We start from the raw sequence: 26339 nt of genomic DNA on the forward strand, positions 1-26339 counted from the left end.
TCTATTGAATTGTTTCATATTTGTCATGTCGGGGCCTTTTATAGCTGACTATACGCTATGGGGTTTTTCTCATTGTTGAAGGTCATACGGTTGCCTGTAATTGCTTACATCCACTTCATTTGAACTTTGGTGAACAGTTGTCTCATTGGCAATCATACCACATCTCCTTATTTTTGTATTAATACATGAAGGTCGAATTGCTCTGGTGACTTCTAATTGGAGTTTTCTCCCCTTAAATATTGGAAATAAGTTGTTCGGAAGAATAACTGAGTCATAATTATTTGAGATTTGGGGTCTTTTCATTGAATATCGTTGACCTTTGACCTTAAAATTGAGGTCAAGGTCATAGGTTAATTTGACGTCCTATATTTTTAGCCTTTGCTATATACTCATACTTGTACATGATATAGCTATGCAATCAGGTTCGACAACATACAACTCGAAACACACAACTGGAAGTGACATTGTTTAAACAGGAAGTAGCATTGTTTGCACGTATTTCATGTTAAAGTACCTAGAAACCATAATATTTAAAATCAATGTGACGTAAGCTTATCATATGAATGTCACGGATAGACGAGAGCTGACTTAGGAGTTTGTACTTACATATAATAAATGACTACTACTTTAAACAAAATAACAATTTAATTAGGTACAAATTTACAAATATAAATAGATGAAATCAAATGAAATAATACTGTCAAATGATTAATGAACTGTTCCTTCTTCTTTATATTAAACTATGAAATCTGGAAAAACGATACTACGGAATTTTACGTATTTGGTTTTCGGTAACTACACAAAACTGGCCCAACATAAGCGGTGTACACATTACGGCTGCCCTATTGTCTAGACTCGACTCCAAATATTCTATGTTGCCAAACTATTGATGATAAACACGGAACGCCGCACTGTCAACAGGTTTCACCACCATCTGTACTATATCTCCATACTTTACTATACAAAACTACATACACCTAGCCCGCAAACTGGGACCTATTGAAATACATACTGTACGTTAAGATACAATACTATACTTAAGAAATATACATATGTTTATGTATTACACATGTCGCATAAATAATGACAAATACTTATTACGACTACTTATGTTCAATCTATAGAAGATTATAGCATATTGAATAATGCTTTACTTATACACAAATAATTACGGCATATCGTATAATGCCTTACTTTACACAATACAAACTACGGCATATCGTACAATGCCTTACTTTACAAGTCACATAATTGACTTTATTGTATACTATCATTATACAATTACTACACACAATATACAGCTTTTAACGCTGAATATACATTTATGCTTATACGTTGCATATTACTATAGATTATAATAAACAATTAATTTCCCCATAGGCGACAATGATAGCCTTTTTCGAGATACAGACTTTAGAAAGCTGATTTTTTTAACGAAACCTTGCTAGAATTAAAGAAAAGTTATTAGGACAGTATTTTTTGGTCCAAAAAATATAGGTTCGCGTTGCTTTTCTTAGCGTAATTTGTACTTATCTCCCATGCCTATCAATTTTGCACTTAAAAATACGTGTCTCATCCTAGCGTTTAAAAGACATCTCAGTTCCGTTAGGGCTAAGGAAAATAATTTATTTGGCCTTTGGTATAATGCAGAATGCACGAAGTCTCTAATTACAAAAAATAACGGGCGCACATATCAACCAATCAGGATTAGCTATACTCTTAATTCTGAATACCATGTTATGCTCATAAAATGGCTGCGCCCATAAAATCTAATGGTGTATTGTAACCTATACGCTATTTAATACTTTCTAGAATCATGCAATTCATAGTTCGTTAGATGCATAAATATATATGCCACACAAAAATCATCTTCAAAACGTTCTGGCATTACTCTCTGAATTTTCACAATTTTTTATCAGAGGTAACCCCAGTCAAAAAATGTGAAAAAAAAATTTCTGATTTTTTTAGTAAATGCGGTACTGCTAAAAAGGGCCTGAAGATAATGTCCACTTTCTCCAATGATTCTTTATATGTCATCAAGTACTGATTATATTGATACCAAAACCGATCCAATATGTAACTACTACGGTGAATTTTGAACAACAGTTTTAAATGAAACCATTTTCGTATAAAAGTACATTTTTGAAACAGACTATAGCATTACAAAATATGAAAAATGTGTAAATATTTGTGTTGAAACATCGAAAACTATTCGTTAACAACGAAATGTCATGCCTATTCTAATTTTTATAGTCTGCCATTCGAGTGAACATTTCAATGTTCGAAGGGGATCGTTTCTGTACATTTTCACTGAATTTGGTAATTTCGATAACAGCACTTGGATCGAGATTGTCATGTTTAAAAATCGATTTGTATATCCAAACTCTAGACGTGTATGTGCTTTTTACAAACAAATCAGCAGAAGTTCAGAAAATGACATATTCTCTCCACAGTAAGTCAAAAGTCGAACACACCCTTGTTTCTAAGGTAAAACGCTATACAAATATGAAACAGACTATAGCTTAAAAACTAGTTAATCAATAATTCATTTGTCACCAAAAAATACGGTTTCACATCAAATATCAAGTAAAATTACTGTTTTTGACACTTTTTGAGCACTATGATAAAGAAATGTCGACGCTGTATAGATTATAATAAACAATTAATTTCCCCATAGGCGACAATGATAGCCTTTTTCGAGATACAGACTTTAGAAAGCTGATTTTTTTAACGAAACCTTGCTAGAATTAAAGAAAAGTTATTAGGACAGTATTTTTTGGTCCAAAAAATATAGGTTCGCGTTGCTTTTCTTAGCGTAATTTGTACTTATCTCCCATGCCTATCAATTTTGCACTTAAAAATACGTGTCTCATCCTAGCGTTTAAAAGACATCTCAGTTCCGTTAGGGCTAAGGAAAATAATTTATTTGGCCTTTGGTATAATGCAGAATGCACGAAGTCTCTAATTACAAAAAATAACGGGCGCACATATCAACCAATCAGGATTAGCTATACTCTTAATTCTGAATACCATGTTATGCTCATAAAATGGCTGCGCCCATAAAATCTAATGGTGTATTGTAACCTATACATACTTATGGAGATACATACATCATTGCATTATCGTACGCAAACGTTCCTAAAATACCAAACAATTTCGATACTCGAATATTTACTTCAGCCGGAAACATATAACCGTGTTAAACTTTCATTATAATGAACATTAATTAACTTATTACATTTATAAAATAGCAATGTCAAAAATTACAATTACAATTGAAATAATTATTCTATATTTGCGTTGTTGCAGAAAACTGAACACTTTAGAACGAATAATGATTAAATAAATAAGAATAAATTGAATCCTACCTCAGAAATCCAGTGTGTGTGTCCACGCCACATTGTAAACTAACTTTATACAAACATTTCTGACCACACCTTGACTCGTTAAGGTGTTACCTGAGAGTGAATAGTCAGCTCATCAAATACAGGTATCACTGTTACTCAACCCGTTCGACAAGTTTACAGGTAAATGCCCAAGTAAATAGTGGACACTACTTAATTAATTAGATGTAAAATGTGGACATGTATTATACACCGAAGTCTGCAGAATATAGCATTTATAAGATACTGACGTTCTGCAAATCGAAATAGAATTAACAACCAAAATAACAACATATATGTGAGTAAACAAAGTCACCCTGTGACAGTTCCTCCCCACAAAAAGAAGTACGAAGTACTGATAATAAAAAATATATATAAACAGAAATAGATTTACATACAAAAACCCATCAATGCAAATAAACTAGTCCAAATCAAAAGACAAACTAATCATACTAACGACACTACCGGAAAGTATTCGACTCTTGACCAGGTCCAAATAAAATACCAACCGACCCTTACAACAAATCGACATATACTCACCTAAAAGATGAATAAGGATCATTATCAGGTCTTGTCGCCTCATAACTTAAACCTATTCAAAGTGTTATGTCACGACATATCCTGCCCACAACATCACGGTTTGTCACCATTTCAAATCTAGTCCTGTGATATTTAGACTGTTCAACAAAATAAAACTAACACTATCAAATCTTCACTACTTACTATTCATTATAAAACAAAACACTGTAATATTTACATCCTAAACTCTACTGAGATAATCTGCACCCACATTATCTATACCTTTAACTGCTACAATTCTAAATCTGTAAGGCTGTAGAGCTAATGCCCACCTCATAAGTCTAGCATTCTCTACTTTCTTCTTATTAAGATAAGTAAGTGGCTGGTGGTCAGTCTCAAGTATAAATTCTCTACCGTATAAATACCTCTGAAATTTCTGCACAGCCCAAACGATGGCTAAACACTCTTTTTCAATAGTGGAATAAGCCACTTCACTCTTCTTAAGTTTCCTACTTGCATATGCAATAGGCATCTTGGAGTTCTCTTGATACTGCATCAGTACTGCCCCAATCCCTCTATCTGATGCATCAGTCATCAGAACAAAAATCTGAGTGAAATCTGGTAATTTCAATATAGGAAACCTAACTAAAGCACACCTTAAAGACTGAAATGCATTCTCCTGTGCATTTTCCCAAACAACAGTACTAGGCTGTCCTTTCTTCGTCAGATCAGTAAGTGGAAGTGCAATACAGGAGAAGTTTGGAATAAACTTCCTGTAAAACCCAACTAATCCAAGAAAAGACCTTACCTGTTTCTTTGTAACTGGTCGTGGAGCTTCTTCTATCGCTTTAACCTTGTCTGGATGAGGTTTAAGTTTGTCATCACCGACAAAATGACCCAAACACTCTAGACTACCATAACCTATGGAACACTTACTAGGTCTAGCTGTAAGATTTGCCCCTTTAAGTCTGACCAAAAGTTCATACAGTACCTCTAAATGTTGCTCAAATGTCAAGGTGAAGATGATTATATCATCTATGAAATTATCTATATTCTCCATACCTTTTAACAATATTCTCATTAATCTGCAAAAAGAAGCTGGCGCAGTAACCAGTCCAAACGGCATTCTACGAAACTGAAACAAACCTTTAGGTGTTTGAAAAGCGGTTTTCGGTTTGGCATCCTCTGATAACGGTAACTGCCAATATCCTTTTGATAAATCGATTCGTGAAAAGTACTTATGTCCTGCTAACTTAGAAAACATCTCTTCTGCATTCCCCATCGGTTCAGCGTCAAACAAAGTCTGGCTATTTAACGACCTAAAATCAATACAAAATCGGTTTGTATTGTCCTTCTTCTTAACAATGACGATCGGTGACGCATAAGGACTCGTAGATGCTTCTATAACTCCAAGGTCTAACATTTTACTAACCTCAGCATTTACTGTGTCTAACATACTATATGGAATAGGATACGGTTTCATCCTTATAGGCGTTTCACTGGACAATTTAATGTCATGCTCCAGAAGATCGGTACATCCTGGAGAATCAGTAAAGACTTCAGGAAATGAAAACAGCAATTCCTTTACCTGTAATATCTGATTTTCATCCAAGTCTGGATTAACATCAATATGACTAGCATTCTCACCTGAATCAGTAAAAGGTATTTCATGAATCTCATCATAAACATCCACTTGGTCACTATCAGTATCTATCACTGCAGAACTTACCACTGTTAAATCATCATCTACGTCACACCTTTCCACATACCTTTTCAATAAGTTTGCATGGAACGTTTTAATCTTCCCATTCATCTGTATTCTGTAGTCTACCTTACCAAATTTCTCAGTAATAGTAAAAGGACCTTTCCACTGCATCAACAGTTTATTCTTATCCGTAGGTAAGAGCACAAGAACCTTTTCACCTACCTTCATATGTCTTTGCTTGGTCGATTTATCATAATATACCTTATTCTTCTTTGATGCAGACGCCAAATTACTTCGAGCAAGCTCACAGGTAGCTTCTAATCTCTCTCTTAAATCTATCACGTACTGATATGTAGACTTTACCTCAGGATCGTCTATCTCTTTAGTCCATAGCTCCTTTAATATTGCCATAGGTCCCCTCACCTGTTTACCATACACGAGCTCAAATGGCGAAAACTTCAGACTCTCCTGTGGAACTTCCCTGTATACAAACAGTAATGCATTTACATACCTGTCCCAATCTTTAGGTCGTTCATGACACATTCTCTTCAACATCAGTTTTAGACTTCCATTGAACCTCTCTACTAACCCATTACACATAGGATGATAAACAGTTGTAGTTAACTGTCTAAGCGATATGAGTCTACTTACCTCAGCCATAAGCTTAGATGTAAACTGACTTCCCATATCAGTTAACATTTCCTGTGGAACTCCTACTCTAGAAAATATATCTACTAATGCCTCAGCAACACTCTCTGTCTCAATATCCTTCAAAGCTATTGCTTCAGGATAACGTGTAGCATAATCTACCAAAGTCAGTATATATCTACTACCTCTGTCTGTTCTAGGAAAAAGAGGTCCAATGAGATCAACTGCTACGCGTTTAAACGGCTCATCTATCAACGGCATATACTGTAAAGGTACCTTACCTATTTTTCCTTTAGGAACTGTACGCTGGCATATGTCACAAGACTGACAAAATCGCTTAACATCCGCCGAAACACCTGGCCAATAAAAAGCTGATAATACTCTATCAAGTTTACGCTGTGTACCCATGTGACCTGACATAATCGACTCATGTGCTACTCTCGTCACTGTCTCGCGATGAAACTTCGGAACTACTAACTGAGTACAACTTACCCTATCAGGTTTTGACGACGAAAACTGTCTGTATATCATACCTCTTTTTAAAATCCACTTTACTTTTCCATTCTTCCGTGTAACTGTATCACCCGTTAATACATACCTTCTTATTTTATCCAACGTTGTATCTTCTAGTTGAGCTTTCTTGATTACATTTGGATTTACCTCATCTGTGATGATATCTTTTACCTTCAGTTGCACAAACGGCTTACTTTTGTTTCTTACCTGTTCTCTTGTCTCAACAGCTCCCGTTTGTTGCCACAAAGGATCAGGCTTTCCTGGTTCTCTAGCGTCCTCTACATTACCAATTATCAAGTCATACACAGGATTAGCCATACACCATCCTTCAAATTCTCCCTGTAAATATGGTGTATCTATATCAATTCTAGCTATTGGCACTTCAACTCTGGTTCCATCTGCCAAAATACATACCTGTTTTCCACCCGTTAATGACTCATTGCCAACCATATCACGTTTAACCACAATACCACTGCAACCAGTATCTCGTAAAACCGTGACTGGTTTACCATCAACATAACCTGAACTTACAGGCATACTTACATTTGCGGTTGACTGACAAGACAACGGAAGTGTACTTGTACAACCAGTAGGAATAGCATCTACTATAGAATCTGTAGGTATAGTACAGGTATTACATACTTTACCTTTAAAATTCTTTCTATCGTCTGACGATCCACTGTTGGTCTTTTGTAGATTAACTCTACAATCCGTTGCAATATGTCCATTCTTACCACACCTAAAGCACTTTCTGTCCCTATTAGGTACAAATGAAGTACGTTCTGTTGGTTTTATACTTCTCTGTTCTTTCTTTGTACTATAATCAACTGGTTTCGAACCACTTTGGTTTCTTACTGAATATGTGTTTGACTGATTACCTTTATCTATAAGATTGGAAGCACTTGTTTGTCTTGCCTCACGATACTGATCAGCTAAAGCTACCATTTTCTCTAAAGAATCTGGTATTCTCTCTTTTAAAACCAAAGACAAGTCCTTCGAACATATATGTAGAAACTGATCCCGTATAATCAAGTCATACAAACTTATATAAGTAGTATCTGTATGTGCCATATCAATCCAACGCTTAAAATAGCTATCTAACCTAACAGAAAACTGTATAAAAGTCTCACCTGGCTCTGGTCTACAACTTCTAAATCTACGTTTAAATCCTTCTTCAGTCATATCATACCTTTTTAGTAGAGCATCTTTCAAAGCTGGATAATCAAGAGCTTTATCAACCGGCATAAGTGCATATACATCAAGAGCCTTGCCCTTCAATAACGCACTAAGATGAGTGGCCCAAATATCAGGTTTCCACTTTTGAGCAGTAGCATAACGCTCAAATCTCCTAAGATAACTATCTATCTCATCCTTACCTTCTTCAAAAGCTGGAATTTTAGGTCCACGAACTGTATCATGTGACCCCCCTGTACTTACTAATTGTGGTAACTCAGCTTGTTTACTTAACTCTTCCATTTTCTGACTATGCGTCAACTTTTGTAGTTCCAATTCATTCTCAACCTTAGCTTTCTCAATCAAAACTTTTTCTATAGCTGCTTTTCTATCTCGTTCGTCTTTCTGTTCTTGCCTTAAAGCAACCCTTTCATCTCGGACCCTATCCTGCTGATCTTTAACAAACCTTCTCAACTCATCATCTTCATACCCTAATGAAGCACCCAAATCTCTAATCTGTTGAATCTGTTCCATCTTGAACAGTCAACAAACCAAACACCAATTTCAAAAAACAAAACGCCAGCACTCAATGTACCTACTGCAACCCTCAGTGTACTACAATCAATTACTAAATATATGTAAGTACCGATACTCACAGTTTACAATGTAGAGCAGAAACAACACCAAACCTCCAAGGCACGAACCAACATAGACACAACTGTGAAATCTGGGTCCCAAATATTCAGTTCTCCTCACAAACACCTGAAGCTATACAATTCAAACATATAATAAAACAATACAAATGGAAAAATACATGGTGAAAAAAAAAAAAATACAATCAAAAATACATAAGATTGAAAATTTAAATTTAATGAAAACTCTCTAAGCCTTTTAAACAAATCCCACTTCTGACACCAATTGTCACGGATAGACGAGAGCTGACTTAGGAGTTTGTACTTACAGATAATAAATGACTACTACTTTAAACAAAATAACAATTTAATTAGGTACAAATTTACAAATATAAATAGATGAAATCAAATGAAATAATACTGTCAAATGATTAATGAACTGTTCCTTCTTCTTTATATTAAACTATGAAATCTGGATAAACGATACTACGGAATTTTACGTATTTGGTTTTCGGTAACTACACAAAACTGGCCCAACATAAGCGGTGTACACATTACGGCTGCCCTATTGTCTAGACTCGACTCCAAATATTCTATGTTGCCAAACTATTGATGATAAACACGGAACGCCGCACTGTCAACAGGTTTCACCACCATCTGTACTATATCTCCATACTTTACTATACAAAACTACATACACCTAGCCCGCAAACTGGGACCTATTGAAATACATACTGTACGTTAAGATACAATACTATACTTAAGAAATATACATATGTTTATGTATTACACATGTCGCATAAATAATGACAAATACTTAGTACGACTACTTATGTTCAATCTATAGAAGATTATAGCATATTGAATAATGCATTACTTATACACAAATAATTACTGCATATCGTATAATGCCTTACTTTACACAATACAAACTACGGCATATCGTACAATGCCTTACTTTACAAGTCACATAATTGACTTTATTGTATACTATCATTATACAATTACTACACACAATATACAGCTTTTAACGCTGAATATACATTTATGCTTATACGTTGCATATTACTTTACATACTTATGGAGATACATACATCATTGCATTATCGTACGCAAACGTTCCTAAAATACCAAACAATTTCGATACTCGAATATTTACTACAGCCGGAAACATATAACCGTGTTAAACTTTCATTATAATGAACATTAATTAACTTATTACATTTATAAAATAGCAATGTCAAAAATTACAATTACAATTGAAATAATTATTCTATATTTGCGTTGTTGCAGAAAACTGAACACTTTAGAACGAATAATGATTAAATAAATAAGAATAAATTGAATCCTACCTCAGAAATCCAGTTTGTGTGTCCACGCCACATTGTAAACTAACTTTATACAAACATTTCTGACCACACCTTGACTCGTTAAGGTGTTACCTGAGAGTGAATAGTCAGCTCATCAAATACAGGTATCACTGTTACTCAACCCGTTCGACAAGTTTACAGGTAAATGCCCAAGTAAATAGTGGACACTACTTAATTAATTAGATGTAAAATGTGGACATGTATTATACACCGAAGTCTGCAGAATATAGCATTTATAAGATACTGACGTTCTGCAAATCGAAATAGAATTAACAACCAAAATAACAACATATATGTGAGTAAACAAAGTCACCCTGTGACAATGAACCAAAAGTGATATTTAAAAACGGAAGTAGGGAATTATCTCCCTTATATACATCAATACTACATAGAAACCATATAATTTTCGAATCAGTGTAATGTAAGCTATCATACTTCAAAGGTAATTTCATGTTGTAAAGTGAAGGAAGCCAATCATCTCCCTTATTTCAAAGGAAATACATATAAACCATATATTTTGTGAATCAGTGAGAATTTGGTTATCATATGAACTGGAAATTTTTGTAGATTGAAAGAATCAAATTATCTCCTTTGTCTCTAGCAAAGCATAAAGGAACTATATTTTTGAAACGTGAAGTAGCTAATCATCTCCTTTTTTCAGAGAAAAAAATACAATATTTTGAGTTAGGCCAATAGCAACTGATTTTTACAGTTTAATCTTATGTTGTGCTGTTACACCACTGTCCAAGGTTAGTGGGAGGATTGAACACTCACAATCATGTTAAACTCCGCCACATTGTGTATATGCCTGTCGCAAGTAAGGAGCCTGAAGTACAACCACGTTGGTTCATATCTGTCATATTTGTTTTTCTTTTCGTAAATTGTTTTGTAATATATTAGGCTGTTAGTTATTTTATTTAAATTGTTTGATATTTTTCATGTAGGGGCCTTGTATAGCCGACTACACGGTATCGGTTTTTCTCATTGTTGGAGACCGTACGGTGGCCTATAATTGTTTTTACTCCTATCTTTTAACTCTGATGGATAGCAGTCTCTTTGGCAATCATACCACACCTCCTCATTTTTAAACAATATGTTTTTGGAATCTGTACAAGCACATTTATATTTTGTCACCTTTTTATACAAAGTCTACCTTTTTATGTTTATGAAGGTTTTTTTTCGTATAACAGTGTTTTAAACCTTTTTTAATTATCAACATTTCAGAAGGAAAGACCTTCAATTGTTCACTGGACTTTTAATTCTTTTTGTCATGCTTAATCCAGCTTTCACATAATTTTTCAGAAAGTAATTATAATTAAAACTTTCTCTTTCAGATGAAAGCAAGATATCTTCTGATCAGAATGTCTGTTGATTTTGTTCAAGATTTTCTTGAACAAAAATTGGAAAACAGTGACTCTAACAGGCATACCTCGCGTGCAGTTTGTATGTGTGAATATGCGGAACGGCATGGATTGCTACAAGTCCCCAGTAACGATTCTGGCAATTCCGAAAGAGGATTTAGGAACCATTCGGTCGAATCAACAAATAATTTTGCAAATCTTGTTTAAAACTATATTCCCTTTACAACAAATTAGTTGATATTTTGATGATATAATCGAAATAAGTTGTGTGTTTGCTTGTGATGATAATAAGGAAATACTATTCTGTTTTACTGTTTCACGGTTACAATGAAAGTACGGATACTGTGTTTTTAAAATTTCTAAATACACAGATTGGTTTAAATAATGAAAAGACTGTTTGCCTTAATATTCAATAGAACCATGAGGAAAAAGAATACACAATGATGAAAATATCTTTTTAAAAAAATAAAAAAATAAAATTAATTCAATTTGAAGATTTATTTTGATCAACGAAACTTTAATCTATGCTTTATGATACAATATACTATAGTCTTGTTCCTGTTGTTGACAATACTGATATTACTACTAATATAATCGTACTTTAGAAAAATATTCAAATAGTATTGATCTTTCATACATGCTTCATAAAATGTATAAATTATGTATTTTAAATAGCATCTATATTTAGATACTTGTAAGTGAAACATATTAAAACTCGTTCGTAAATCTAAACTATTTTTGAAGTCTGAATGGAAATCGTCACTACAAGGTAGGCAACTGTGTAACATCTTCCCTTTCTAGTCTGTTCATATCTAATTGTCAACTTGGAGAATGATGAAAGGTAAGGTTTTACAGTTTGATAATTTCAACAACTTTGAAACTCAACAATGATAGTAAGATATTTCAATCTACCAGTATATTTTATTTCGTTTTTTCATGAACATTTCAATAAGGACCGTCATGGTCTAGTTTTGGGGGTTAATGGTTTTCTTTTTTTTTTCGAACCAACAACATCGAATTTCAATTAGCGTGGTTTCTATTTTGAATGATATGTCTTAACTTCGGTTTATTTGAAATTGATTTTGATACTTTGCCAGTTTTCTGAATGTTGATCAATAACTTAAGAAATACAACTTGTAATCAAACATGCATGAATGCACAGAAGAAAGCGTCTTGAATTGATGAAAATAGAAGTATTATGAGTTAAAAAGTTGAGAAAAAAATATAAAAACATACTTTATTATGGATTCTTTTATTTGAATATTACTAAGTTATTAAATTAAGGTGCATGTCAACATGTTCCTATGTTGGTTACAATGTTCATCAACTTATCCTCCAATCAGGCATTTAATGATGTAACTTTTCAGATGATTCCTTTCTGCAAAAAACAGTTCGACTAAATGTGGTGTGGTAGAATGTCGTCAACCATAGATATTCTTTAAAATAGTTCAATAGCTCCTTTAAGCGCACACTAGTGCATAGCCTTCTAGGCATATAAGGTCTTACTTTATCAATTTTAACTACTTACGTTTTGAAGTTTAAATTAAGAACGTAAATCAGTGTTATTCCCTTAGTTCTTTGTAAATTATGTTATCCAAAGACCCTAAATATCGTAATCCTGATAATCGTAATATCGAAAACTGACAATGTTAAGGCGGCAAAAAGATTAACAACAGTATACAAAAAACAACACAGAACACTTAAGACTGAGCAACAAAAACCACAACAAAAACCTGGGGTAATATCAGATGCTCCAGAAGGGTAAGCAGATCCTACTCGACATGTGGCATCCATCGTGTTGATCATTTAAGTACAAACCCGGTCTTATCTTTATATCAGATTCGAGGAAAAACTGACGGGATTGTGGTTACGACAATTGGAACATATCCGTCGTCTGTAAAACAGCTATTCTTTAAAGGTCAACATACACCGTATAACAGTCTTAACCTACAATTTTTCTAGAGTAGAACTGTCAGAATCACATCTAGGATAAAACGTTCCGAATCTTTCCTAGAATAGAACTGTCTAAAACTGTTCCAAGCTGAAACTGCCCAAAACTGTTATAATATAAAACTATCATAATCGTTTCTTGGGTAGAACTATTCAAAATTTTCTAGGGTAGAACTATAATTTACTATTTTGATAGATTTAGATGCCCAAAACTATTCCAGGCTCTAGACAAGGGATTTGCTATGTTATGTTTAATTATTGTTGTTTGTTATTTCGGTTTGATTTGTGTGGTAATTGTCTTTTCTGTTTTCCAGACCTTTTTATTAACTCTGTGGTACCTTTTTTCCTATTTTTGCAAAGATACATTTCATGAAATACACTGCTTCTTCGTTAGGAAAATCCCAAAAGCAAGAAAAAACGTACCGTAGCATGTTATTTTATTATAAAAGAGGAAGATGTGGTATGATTACCAATGAGATAATTAACACAACAGACTAAATGAGGTTATCAACAATAGGTCTCGACATTGCAAATGTAAAATGATTCAAATGAGAAAACGTTCGGCAAGACAATAAACGAAAAACAAATATCATATATAGCAAATAACAGAACTGACTTGAAACAGTCTAATGGACAGCAACATATGCTAATTATTTCAAAGTTGCTGGACCATGAACTAGGGGCAGATCATCTAAATGGTCAACAAACAGGGATGAACTGATAGTATTGCAATTTTATAGAAAAAATCTTTAATCTATCATAAGTAGTTCCTATCATACTAACTTAAGCAGAAAACTTAACATTGAAAATAGAGAATCAATTTAAAGTCACTGAACCATGACCTACGATGATAGGGCCTCAATATAGTCGTCAAAATGATATGTTCTAATAGTAATGGAACTTTAGGGAAAATATCATTAATCTATCACAAGTAGTTCCTATCAAACTGATTCAAGCAGAAAACTTAACAATTCCGCCGCCGGAAAAGTAACACCTATGCCTATCCTTCAGGAGAGTCAAACATTATCTTTTCAAGACAAAATATTGATCAGTATCCCCGTCCAATGAATTAGTGTGAGGATGTCATAAACAGAGTATGAATATGTACTGCAGGACAATAATAAATAAATGTTCATTATAGCGTTGAAGGAGTCGGTAGAGTTTCAGGGGCGATAATAATATATGCGATACTGAATGTTTAACGTCCTATGTATACTGGTAGTGTTATGATGACGTCGTAATAATTGCGCAGATTTACCCATGGATTCAGATATAGAAGAATTGTTTTGACGTTTTTAATGAAACAGACGAAAATATTCTGTCAAATGTTTTGTTTTTTTTTGTTTTTTTCGCGTCTCACTTAGAATTTTAGAACTTTTCAGGAGAGAGTCAACAGTTTACAGAAACTTATAGTCAGATTTACTTCTACAGGGTTCTACAACACTCTTGACAATACGACGTGATAGGCACATGGGTTCTTCAAAAATTATAACGGGGCGACAAAAACCAGTCTCGAAAAGAAATTTTCTTTGCATAGCGGCTCATGAAATTTTACATTTTCTCCACTAGTATTTTTTGGAAATATCCCTTCTAAAATGATATCTGATCACTGACCGATTTTTAGTAAAAGAACCCTATAGTTTTGTTTATTATCACTATTTCCTTACAAACTACCTTTGATCTCTCTGTTTGATAATTTAATGGCAATTAGCCTGCGTCATTTGAGTTACCAAGGATATAGCAATAAAACATGCATATTTTCAATGGTCTTTCAATCTCGAGGATGTTTATCAACTACATCTCATCTTAGGGGAGCACACTTCGATGAGATTGTAACCAAGAACTTCATCTCGGTTGGAAAACCATCGATAATCTTTTACAACTTTCATGCAAAACAATACAGAAAAATGTAATAAGGAAATGATGTACATTTGTCAATGACACCACTTCCAACCAAAGACCCACAACAATGTTGTTAACATACAGATCACATTACGGCTTGAACAATAAGAAAAATACATCCATGTTAGGTGATATAGATAACTTTATAATGAAAGCAAGATAGTATCAACTGCAGCTAAAAGTTGGAATTGAAGATAAATATAAAGAGAAAAATGTTACATCAACGTACAGCTTCTTAGAATAAGACGATCTATCTGATAGTATATCTGCGCCATTCGAAAACCAAACGTATAGTTTTTTATAAGGGGATGTTGTGGTAAGATCTATAGCGAGAGGAAGCGTCAACTTAAATTTTCCAGTTTTTAAAATCCAGTGGCTTGGTTTGTTTAATTAAACGTATTTTATCCAAATCTTCAAATCTGACGTTTGTTGGGTTTTAGAGGAGTTTTGGGGTTTAAAACTGTCCAAAACACACTTATAAGGTTGACAATCTTAAAAAAAATATTTTTTAGATTAATTGATTGGACCCAAATATAATTTTGGAAAATCAGGCATTTTCAAAGTTTGCAAATTATAAAAAAAAATGACTCTTGATATTGTAACTGATTCTGCAGCATAAAACTATTTATTAAAATTTGGGGCTGATGGCATTGAAGGGTGGGGTGGGATTGAAGCCACCCTAGCTACATAATGGTCATGTTCAGCCTATTCTAAGATTTTAATGCGACCTTGAGAGGTGAACATTGACCAAACTGTGTTTCATTGTCATTACATTATTACCTTATAGTTACACTAACCCATCAATACTGACTGGAAGTAATTATGATTTGATCGTCTTGCCGATTTTAACTACATTTAACAGTTGTCCTATATTTAACTCCAAGAATGGCACTAAGGTTGTCATATTTTTATAACATCACATCTAAACGATTTTATGGACCATTAATTGCACGATTAAACTCCCTGTTGTAAACAAAGTTCAGCTGAACCAGTTCTAAAATAGAAAGGGGGGTCATTTTGGCCATAAAAGAATTGTTGTTGCAATCACGACTACAGGATTGGGGCGAAATGGTTGAAATATATTTATACCTTTTCATGTAAAAAATGACTTGCAAAATTTGTTTACCAGATGTTTTGGTTATTCAGTAAAGTTTGTTTGATATACTAGTATTCAGCTCATCCATGAATCAATAATTAGTAAGGTAAAATAATCCTTTTATCGTCAGTTTCACGTTCAAAACACTAAAGGTAATTGTAGTAACAAGATATTATATACAATATGCACGTAAAAGTCTATTATTGTTGCAATGTCATTGAAAAGATACATATTGTTTTATAAAAGTAGTAGAAAGTTTCTTGGTTTAGTTAGAAGTGAATCCATTTTCTAATTATAAAAGTAATGAATACATGTCTATTCCTGACGAATGCTGCCCTTTAGATATCTTCTGATCTTCTAAGGGGGTCAGTTCTTGTTGGAGAATGATTACAATATCCTTCGATGTATTTGTATTTCTGGTCGTTGGAATACTGTGCAGTTGGCAATATTACCATTTTTTTTTCAACTTACTTGTATAATTCAAATTTAAGAAAACCATGGGTTTGATTTCATAAAATCAAAATGGCAACTCGTTACAATAGTTACCAAATGCAGAACTTATTCCCTAGCTTTTTAAACAATGAAAGCCATTAAAAAAAGAAACTTTTGATGTAATTTTCAAACATGTTGCCTGTTAATGACCAACTAATTAATTTGGTTGTTCATGCATTCAGGTAGATTTGACCCTAATATCAGATGTTCATTGCTGTTTTGTTTAATTCCTTTTAGTTTTTTATGCTTAAAAACGTTTTATATTTTTGCCCCTCATACTATACCTTCTGGCGAACCAGATAAACATTACTACCAGTGAGTAGTTAGTCCTTACGGTGTACCTTCGAGCTTAACACCGGACGTGTGTCCTAACAAAAATCAATATGCGCGCCAATATTGTCTTACTTTCTATTTACAAAAAAAGTCAAAGCGTTGAGCATTAAACTAACAAACTAGTTCTTATTCCGTTTTATATATTATGTTATGCTTTGACATATACGATTACTTGTTGAAGCAACTATTAATTACTTTTTACCTGGAATATCAGAATAAAACTATACCAATGGACGGCCCATACAGTGAAAATGATCGTGAGGTAGATTCTGAAGTCTATTTGAAGTCCCTTCCACAAGGCAAAATATATCATGCATTCATCTCTTATCGAGACGTAGATGAAGACAGAGAATGGGTAAATAATCTTATAGAAAAGCTTGAAAAACTTCACCATCTTAAATGTTGCAACCATGTATATGATTTTCAACCTGGTCGAAAGATTGTTGAAAACATAAAAGATGCTGTTCTCAAATCTGTAAAGACATTGATAATATTGTCAAAAGAATATAATGACAGTCATTGGTGCAATTTTGAAGTAGAATACACTCATCAGATGAGTATGGAAATGAGAGAACAAATATTAATACCAGTTTTAAAAGAAGACTGTGAAATTCCTGAACATTTAAAACCATTCACCTACATAGATGCCAGAGGTCCAATTGGAAATTGGTTAGCAAGACTTGTTGCTGCTATTGATTCACCAGGTATTTATACCAAATGTTCATCAGAAACATTGTCCTCAAAAAGATGCTTCCCTTATCACTTTGCTTTCAGACAATGTTCTTCAATTTTCAAAATGTATTCATTATTTAAACAAGAAAACAATCAGATCCAAATCTGGAAATGCCAATTTACAGTTTTTTGTTTTGCGTTAACTGTTATGTATTATTATGTCTTTGACAAATGCAAACTGATTTTGATGCAATAATAATTCAGTGATACGTTTTCATTTTTGATTTATTGTCAACGTGATCAACATAAAGAACAATGAACATAGAAGCGTTCTTTTCCGAAGTCATGCACTCGAACATATTGTGTTCAATTTAGGAGATAAGCATTAAGAAAAAAAACATTCAATTTTAGTATAGTATGTACATTATTAAATAATACGACGATCACATTTTTGCTTAGATTTTTTTATGAACAATGCATTGTGATTCAATTGAAAATCTTTTAATAGAAATGAAAAAAATGCAATCAAAGATTCTTTGGAAGATTAACGTGAAAATGTTCCAATCTCAGCAGCACTATGTGTTAATGACAATTTTCCAATTTGTTAAAATAACTTCAATATTTTCCTTAAAAAATGAAAATGTTTTGCGATCGTTTATCATCCACATTATAGAAATTCAAGCGACATTAGTTTACCGATTTTCAATTCTCGTAAATCGAGTAGGAAGAGACAAATTAAGTCTACCAACAGAAACTGAGGGAATCGCATAACCTGCATGAAACTATATGATCGACTGCCTTTTCATCTACTACTTTGATGTGGTTTGGTTTGTTTATATTCACCAGTTGTTATTATTTTACAGTGAACTGCTGGTTGGAATCAAAATATTCACAAGAAGATTTAAATACATGTAAGTAGTCATGAACCCATTTTGGAGAGGGAATTTTATACGTTAAAAGCCGTCGGTTATGGGTATAAACTGAAAGAAGATGTTTAGTATACATCAATGAAACAGCAATTGAATACCACGCTAATTTAGAAAACACTTGTCATTCTATGATTTTTAACAAGGAATAAAAGTTTATCACTTTTAACACATACTTCCAAAAGCTCTTAATAAAATGTGAATTATTTAAACATATAGTACCATGGACCTGCTATCAACAATGATACCACATTTTTGCTGCAAGATTAATTGGAATCTTTTTAATAGGGTTTTTAGTTGACTTTTGGTGTCATTACATATTTACATATGAATTAAATTTATTTTGTAACAACACATCTATCTCAAATGATAAGTGAATATATAAAAATCTAAACTTATTGCATTAAAGTGGCACTTCCTTATTTATCGAAAGATTTATCAGAAGATGTATAGACATTTGATATCAAAGTTATTGACTAAACACACAAACCCATGTAAACAATTGAATATCCTTCATATACCAATTTAAGTTGGAAAAAACCTGAAAATTTTGGCATAAAGCTCTTTTAAAAATAGATAACTTCATAAATTGAGTACAGGAGGTCAACTTTTTGTTTCGTTAGCTCGCATATATAACCAGAGGACCCTTGTTTACTTTTAAATAATTCAATTGAGAGAAAAAAAAACGGTTGCGAAAAAACACTATTTATTTGATTCCTTCACCTGGAATCATACGTTCTAAAACATAATTAATATTTGTGATATAATTGACAAAAAAATGGACAATAAAATAGATCAACTGATGTTATTTACATTCGAGGTACAAAAGTTTTTAAATAAAAAAGAAAGTATTACGTTATAATATTAGGTGGCACTGCAAATGCAAACGCATATCATTCTCTGAGAAATGTTTACACCTGAATAAGATCTAGATTTTTTAAATAAAAACTACCAGCAAAGGTATTGATATCAAAAAGATATGAAAAAGAACAATGATCATCATTTACGTTAGATTAAGTAAGAGGTAAATATCATTCCTTTATTCAAAACCAATGAATTTGTTAGTGTCTGGAATTCTGAAGGAATTGTTAAAAATATCTATAAAGTAGGGTTCGTTGGGTCTTTTTTATTTACTGGCATAAACTGTGGTAAATTCAATTAAAGAAACAAACCTACGCTTGGTTTCCATTACTATGGGAATATATATAAATTAAAAGTTAGTCTAAAATGAATATAGATAGTAACCAAAACTGGCCAAAATCATTTTTTTTTCAAGATCAAAGACCATAGTCTATTACTTTATGGCGCTTGTTTACAGCGACATTTTTACAACTTCAGCAGTTGTTAGAACGAATGCATGCCAAGTATTTAAGGGAAAACACCAAGTATATTTAGAAAATTCAATGATTATTGACTTTTTGTAATCACAACTGAAGCATAAACAATATATTTACTATTGAACAGAAAGAAATATATTGTCGAAATTTTCATTTTCAGTCTGACACTCAGTGCTATGCTTTTATAATCTATTTGTTCTGTATCGTGTTATGAATATAAATAAGAAGATGTGGTATGAGTGCCAATGAGACAACTATCCATCCAAGTCACAATGTGTAAAAAGTTAACACTTATAAGTCAAAGTACGGCCTTCAACACGGAGCATTGGCACACACTGAACAGCAAGCTATAAACTTGTATTCGTTTTTTTTTTTTATGCGGGAATAGGAATATGTTGATATTTGATGGTCCCTGTACAATTCATTCAAAAATCGTTTTTAGTACAGACAATTCATAACTTGACATATTGTATAAGAACTAATGTTTCATGCGAAAACGAATCTATATCTATTGTGGATTCATTTTTATTCTTTTATACAATTTTTGTGGATTTCGTGGGTAAAGGTGATCCACCAATTTAAATGTTCAATAAAAAACTAATGTTCTATATAATTGTATGCAGATTTTATCAAATATCCACAGTTTATATCCAGCATTTACCATTATCCATAGCAAACTCGAAACTTGAGCCATTTCTTAGCTCTTTCAAATCTATATTTATGAAGTATGGGATCGAATCGATTAATAAAGGCGAGAGAAGTAAATCGATTCGGGAGTGACAAATGAAGGTAATTTGCATTTGCATATGCATTTGCATTTGCATCTGTCCTAAGTCAGGAACCTGATGTTCAGTGGTTGTCGTTTGTTGATGTGGTTCATAAGTGTTTCTCGTTTCTCGTTTTTTATATAGATTAGACCGTTGGTTTATCTGTTTGAATGGTTTTACACTAGTCATTTTTGAGGTCCTTTATAGTATGCTGTTCGGTGTGAGCCAAGGCTCCGTGTTGAAGGCCGTACTTTGACCTATAGTGGTTTACTTTTTACAAATTGTGACTTGGAAAGTTGTCTCATTGGCACTCATTCCAGAACTTGTAATGCATTATATATCTAATCAATTAGAACTGAGGGAATCGTATCAACTTCAGATGGGGAAAGACCGGGTACATCGACAGGGTAAGCGAGATAACCAAAGTAAACTGACATATGTAAACGCAATAGAATGGAGCAGCGGTTATGTTACTGCTGAGAATTGGGTAGTTGACAGTCGGAGAGTTGAAATCATCACGTTTTTCATAGATTCTAGTTTGAAATTGTCTATCTGTTTTAATTTTGAGGAAACAAACAAATAGAGTTCCCTACGATATATGAGATGTCTTTTCTTCCACAAGCTATATAAGTCCTTTACCAGATTAGTTGAAACATATTTTAATTTCGATGCCCAATACTCTTAATCTTCGAACTTAATATTTGGTCTTGCTATTGTTTTGTGTCAATCTGATGAGTATTGTGTTGACTAAATCCGTGTCTGCCCCACTAAATTATACACTTGGTCAATTTTGATCCTATGATAGAAGGGATAGCATATTGTGTTTTGGTTTGTTTGCCAGTCCTCGGGAAGAGACTGAAAAGACTAGATATGTTGTACATGATAAGAATAGTTATTTGTCTTAACTTGCGTATTAAATGTACTGAAAACTTATAACTTGTACTGGACCCTAACATGAATGTATTGTTTTGTTTTACTGTACCTGACATCTAAGAACCCAAGCATAAACTGTTTGTGGTCGAGTTGGATCAAAGATATTGTAAAATATCAAATACAATTCAAATCAATCGGGTCACTAAGTCATACATAACTAGACGGTGAAGATATTTTATTTATCTTCGAAACTCGTAAAACAAAAACAATATTCCTTAATAATCAGATATTTTAAAACAAACGATATATTATACCATGATGCTTTATCTAAAAACCAAACAAATTATATATTTATCTATCTAAATTTTAGATTACAGAAATTTTGAAATAGTTCATGAAGAAAGAAGTAAAATTGGCTGGTGTCGAGAATTACCATTCAAATCATGGCGTCATGTACCTGATTCATTAAACGACAAACCTTTCAAAGTATGTTTGTTTTAATTGTCCAATTGTTGTTTATTTTGTAATAATTTGCAAACATATTCAGCAGTTGCAAAATGTCAACTTTCTTCGATGATTTGTTGTGTAAGTATTTACTGGAACCTGCATCTGATGGTTGACCATCCTGTACGTCATTGTACATGTCCGAAACTAAAGAACTAAGTAAACCTTAATGTGGTTTGCCATTGTTATACGTAAGCAGTTGACCCTATTTATCAACAATTCCGATAAAGACCAAATTTTCCGTTTACTGTAAACCACTTAGATAAAACTAAAACTTGGAGATTCATCAAATCTATTTATGGTACAGTTTCTTCTTACGTAGTCAGGTATTTATCCAGATAAGTAGTTTGAACGCACGGAATTTATAAAGTGTTGCATGCATCTAGACTTCATATACACCTCGAGACTTGAATTGTACAATCACTATCTAATGAACTGTTCCAAAAGGGTTATATTCAGTTTAACATATATAATTAGTACATAAAATAGTCGTTTTAATTTATTTCAATTATTATCTTCTAAGTAGTCACACATGATCGCAGCCATGTTTCTCTTATGGTCAAGTTACAAGAATGATTCCGATAAATGAGTACGAATAACGCTTCGTTCATCACGACTTGCAATGTGTCGACAAAGGTGTTTTTCGCCGTGCTATTGATAGCTTCGTTTGGGTAGTATATCTCTTCTATGGCAATGAACGACAAAACGTTTGAAAAATGTTATATGTTTTCAAATGTGCATGTATATGTGTATGTAGATGTAGTTAACATAGTTGAACTGGACCTTCCTGGAAATCAGTAGATGTAAAAATTGTAGAACCTCCTTCGTTTTTGCACATCGTCTAACAAGAGAAACTATATATGGTCATGGTAGCATCTAAACTGTCTATACAAAGCGTCAGTTCTGAGTTCACCCGAAAAAGACAATAGACTGAAATTATATATGAAGAAGATGCAAGTGTGGATATAAGCATTTGATTTAATTCTTGTTATAATTGGCTTCTGATTTGACAGTTATCACATCATTCATAATGTTTACATCGTTATCTTAAATGTTATAAAAGAAAACAATTACATCCACATCAGTTGAACTGTGGTGGATAGTTGTCTCATTGGCAATCATACCACATCTCCTTATTTTTATATTCCATATAAGACAGAAAACGCATCAATATTTTCATATTGAGTTTACAAAGTTATGTCAATGTTAAGTACTTTTCCATACATATTTCAGTCCTTTGGATATTAGCAATCATCATACTCTTTATTTCAAAATTTTTGTAATAGTGTTTTATATTAAGTCCCCAGTTTTTGAGAAATGTTTGAGCTCTACAAATAGAAAACAAATCGTGAAAAGATATGCAGATTATTAGCGAGATATGAAGACAGAGTAGTACTTCATGTCAGTAAAAGGTCACTTTACCAAACGGAAATCAAATACATTTAGATATCTTGGTTTTGCATGGTCAAATCTTACAACTAAGTGATGTAGTCATGTCGGGTTTCTGGATTTTAGTTAGATGTTTGGACTCCTTGGGTTTTTTCCTATGGTACAGGGTAAAATATTTTGCCGAATAACTCCCACGTTTTTCATATAAGGCTTCAATAGCTCATAAAAGGTCATTTTAGGTGTCACGGCCCAAACCGTTTAATAATTAGTGTCTGAAAAGGGGCCAAAAGGATTTCTTTTCTTGAGTATAAATCCATGGATTGCTATTTAATTGTGCCTGAGTAAAGCAGTCATCCCAATACCAGAATCTATGACAAACGAGACGATTTTAATTTTGAAATTATAAAGTTTCCTCGTCTGGGCAGCAATATACCAACTTCTTCCTCATACGATATTCAAGAGCTTGTGGCTGCTACTCAGACTCTGTCAAACGTCATCGGTGTCAGAAAATTAGTGAACCAGTGTTTTGTCAGAGAATTTCTCGTCCCTTTTATCAAAAAGTTCATCGGAAAGTACTTAGACATAATACATATATTTTCAGTGTCTACTTCACAAATAATACAAGATTGTCTGGCGTTATCGATTCTAGGTGCTGAAGTTGTGTATCTTTTTATTTACTTTACAGTTTCCCTTTATGTGTCTTTGTGCTATTGTGTTCCTTTTGGTGTTCCTAAACGTTTCTCGGTATATAAACATACATATTTCGGGTTGTTGGCTTTGAATGTCCTGGCGTGCATCCAAAGGTGCGTTTAGGACGCAAGAGGTTTTTACAGAGTTGTTTTCATTTTGTTGTCCCATGTATTTATTTTACTTATGTTGTACGTTAACGAGAAACTGAATGCAATATACTGTATGCACTATCAACTACAAAAACCTTTGTTAGATTTATTTGTATGTCTGACTTTTTAAGTCACGTGTGTTGTATGTCTGTGATGTATATGTACACAGTTTTGACTGATGATGCTGATAGATCCAAATTATTGTCACATTAACCTATTATTCCTATTTGGGTTGCTCGCCAAATTTTGTCAATATAACGGTACTATAAACAAATGTCATACAAGAGGGAGAATTAACTAGCTGTAAAACCAGATTCAATTCGACATTTTGTTCGGAAAATGTCTGGCCCAGTCAGGACTATGACAGTTGTTTTCCATTCGTTCCGTAAGGTGATGAAGTCTAACGTTTAATTTTGTAAGTTTTTAGTGATTTCCCCTTATTGAATTTTCGTCAGAGTTCGTTATTTTCGATAATACTTTTTCAGACTTATCCACTATGGTACATTCAGTAATGTTCAGAAAATTAGCTTGCAGTCAATTCAATACTGTGCAGACAATTCATTTGCAGTCAATTCAGTACTGTCAGAAGCTTTTTATACAATTCAATATATTGTGTATGTATATAGGTAATTAATATAGAACTTTTGAACACTCTGAACATACACTGAACAGATCTTAATGACTGCAAGCGAATTGGTTGTGTAAACGGTACTGAGTTTACATCAGAGGATAAGTTAAAATTGACTTAAAGACGACTAAAAATTACAAAATACTTTATTATTCATTCTTTCAAGATTTGTTCAGATCAAACTTGGTTGATAACTGCCTATTTATTTTAAATTAGAAAGAAAAAAAATCGTACAACGCCGAACAGGTGCTTCATTTTCATGTACTAAAAATTACATAGTATTTTTTTTTTTGGTTTATATAGGTTTATTGTTTCGGGGGAGGTATATACTTTCAAACAAATTTTGGAATTTTAGATTCATTTCTTTTTAAAACTAGTCTTATTGGAAAATCTTAAAAGGTTTATTTAATGGTTGAGTTTGCACTTTTTATTGCTTATTCATTATACTAATTGTTTTGATTCAAGAAAAATTGTTAATAAAACAGTTTGGAGTAGAAACACAAAGATTTTGTATTTAATTCGTTTCTTAGATTTAAAAAATGCTCCTAGAAAAAAACAATAAGTTTAAGGATGAAAATGAAAGATATGATTTTAGTTAGATTGTTGGGTGTCCTATATATTCTTTGTATATATATCCTTTGATATTCTGTTTAAACATACATATAATTAAACATCTTGTATGCGAAATCAGTGACGTATATTTTTTTTTTATATTTTCCATTAATAAGATATGTATTACAGCAATATTTGATGGAATATATGGACGTGTTTATTACGGGTCCTTGACTTGAGGCAATCAGGTTCCATTACCAATTTAATTGCTGTTCGTCAAGAAACAAATTACAGACGAGCTAAAATCGTTTTATTTTTTTTAGTAATTTAACTTAATACAGGTTTGACTACCAGGTTATACAATTTTTGCATGCAAAGTTAAGTTTGTATTATTTAAGTTTTTTTTTTTATTATTGGCTCGACTTTTTCTGGCATGGAAACAGCTTCACGTGTTTATTCAACTTCAAATTGGTACAAAGGTATGCCAATTGAAGCAACCATTTTACCTTTATGTTAAAAGCGTGCATAATTATCTTTATATTACAGCTAAACTACTCGTTGTACAAAGATGTGCTGCAAGTCATTTCTAAGGCATCATTTTTCAAATGTCGACAATGCCTGTTTCCCTGGATTCAAACAGTTTGCTGTGGAATTTTACTATATTTTTGGGGAACGGCATCTTTAATCGTTGTCAGTAATCAATATGTTCACTACAGAAACCGTCCATCCGATATATATGATATGGAGGAGTTTCGAGCAAAGAAAAACAACATGT

At 32.9% G+C, this 26339-nt stretch overlaps 1 protein-coding gene and 1 long non-coding RNA gene across 3 annotated transcripts in view; one reads left to right on the plus strand and one right to left on the minus strand.

The window, feature by feature from the left end:
• Positions 1-26339, plus strand: part of LOC127725559 (uncharacterized) — a 197229-nt gene that overhangs the window by 153721 nt on the left and 17169 nt on the right. The gene's annotated exons all lie outside the window — the stretch shown is intronic.
• LOC127725566 (uncharacterized) lies at positions 627-9462 on the minus strand. The gene is made up of 2 exons (XR_007993038.1): positions 9038-9462; positions 627-740 (listed from the first exon to the last, which is right to left on the minus strand). It is a non-coding gene; the product is annotated as an uncharacterized LOC127725566 (long non-coding RNA).

This window comes from Mytilus californianus, unplaced genomic scaffold (genome assembly GCF_021869535.1).
Source record: "Mytilus californianus isolate M0D057914Y unplaced genomic scaffold, xbMytCali1.0.p SCAF_15, whole genome shotgun sequence".
Classification (NCBI taxonomy): domain Eukaryota; kingdom Metazoa; phylum Mollusca; class Bivalvia; order Mytilida; family Mytilidae; genus Mytilus; species Mytilus californianus.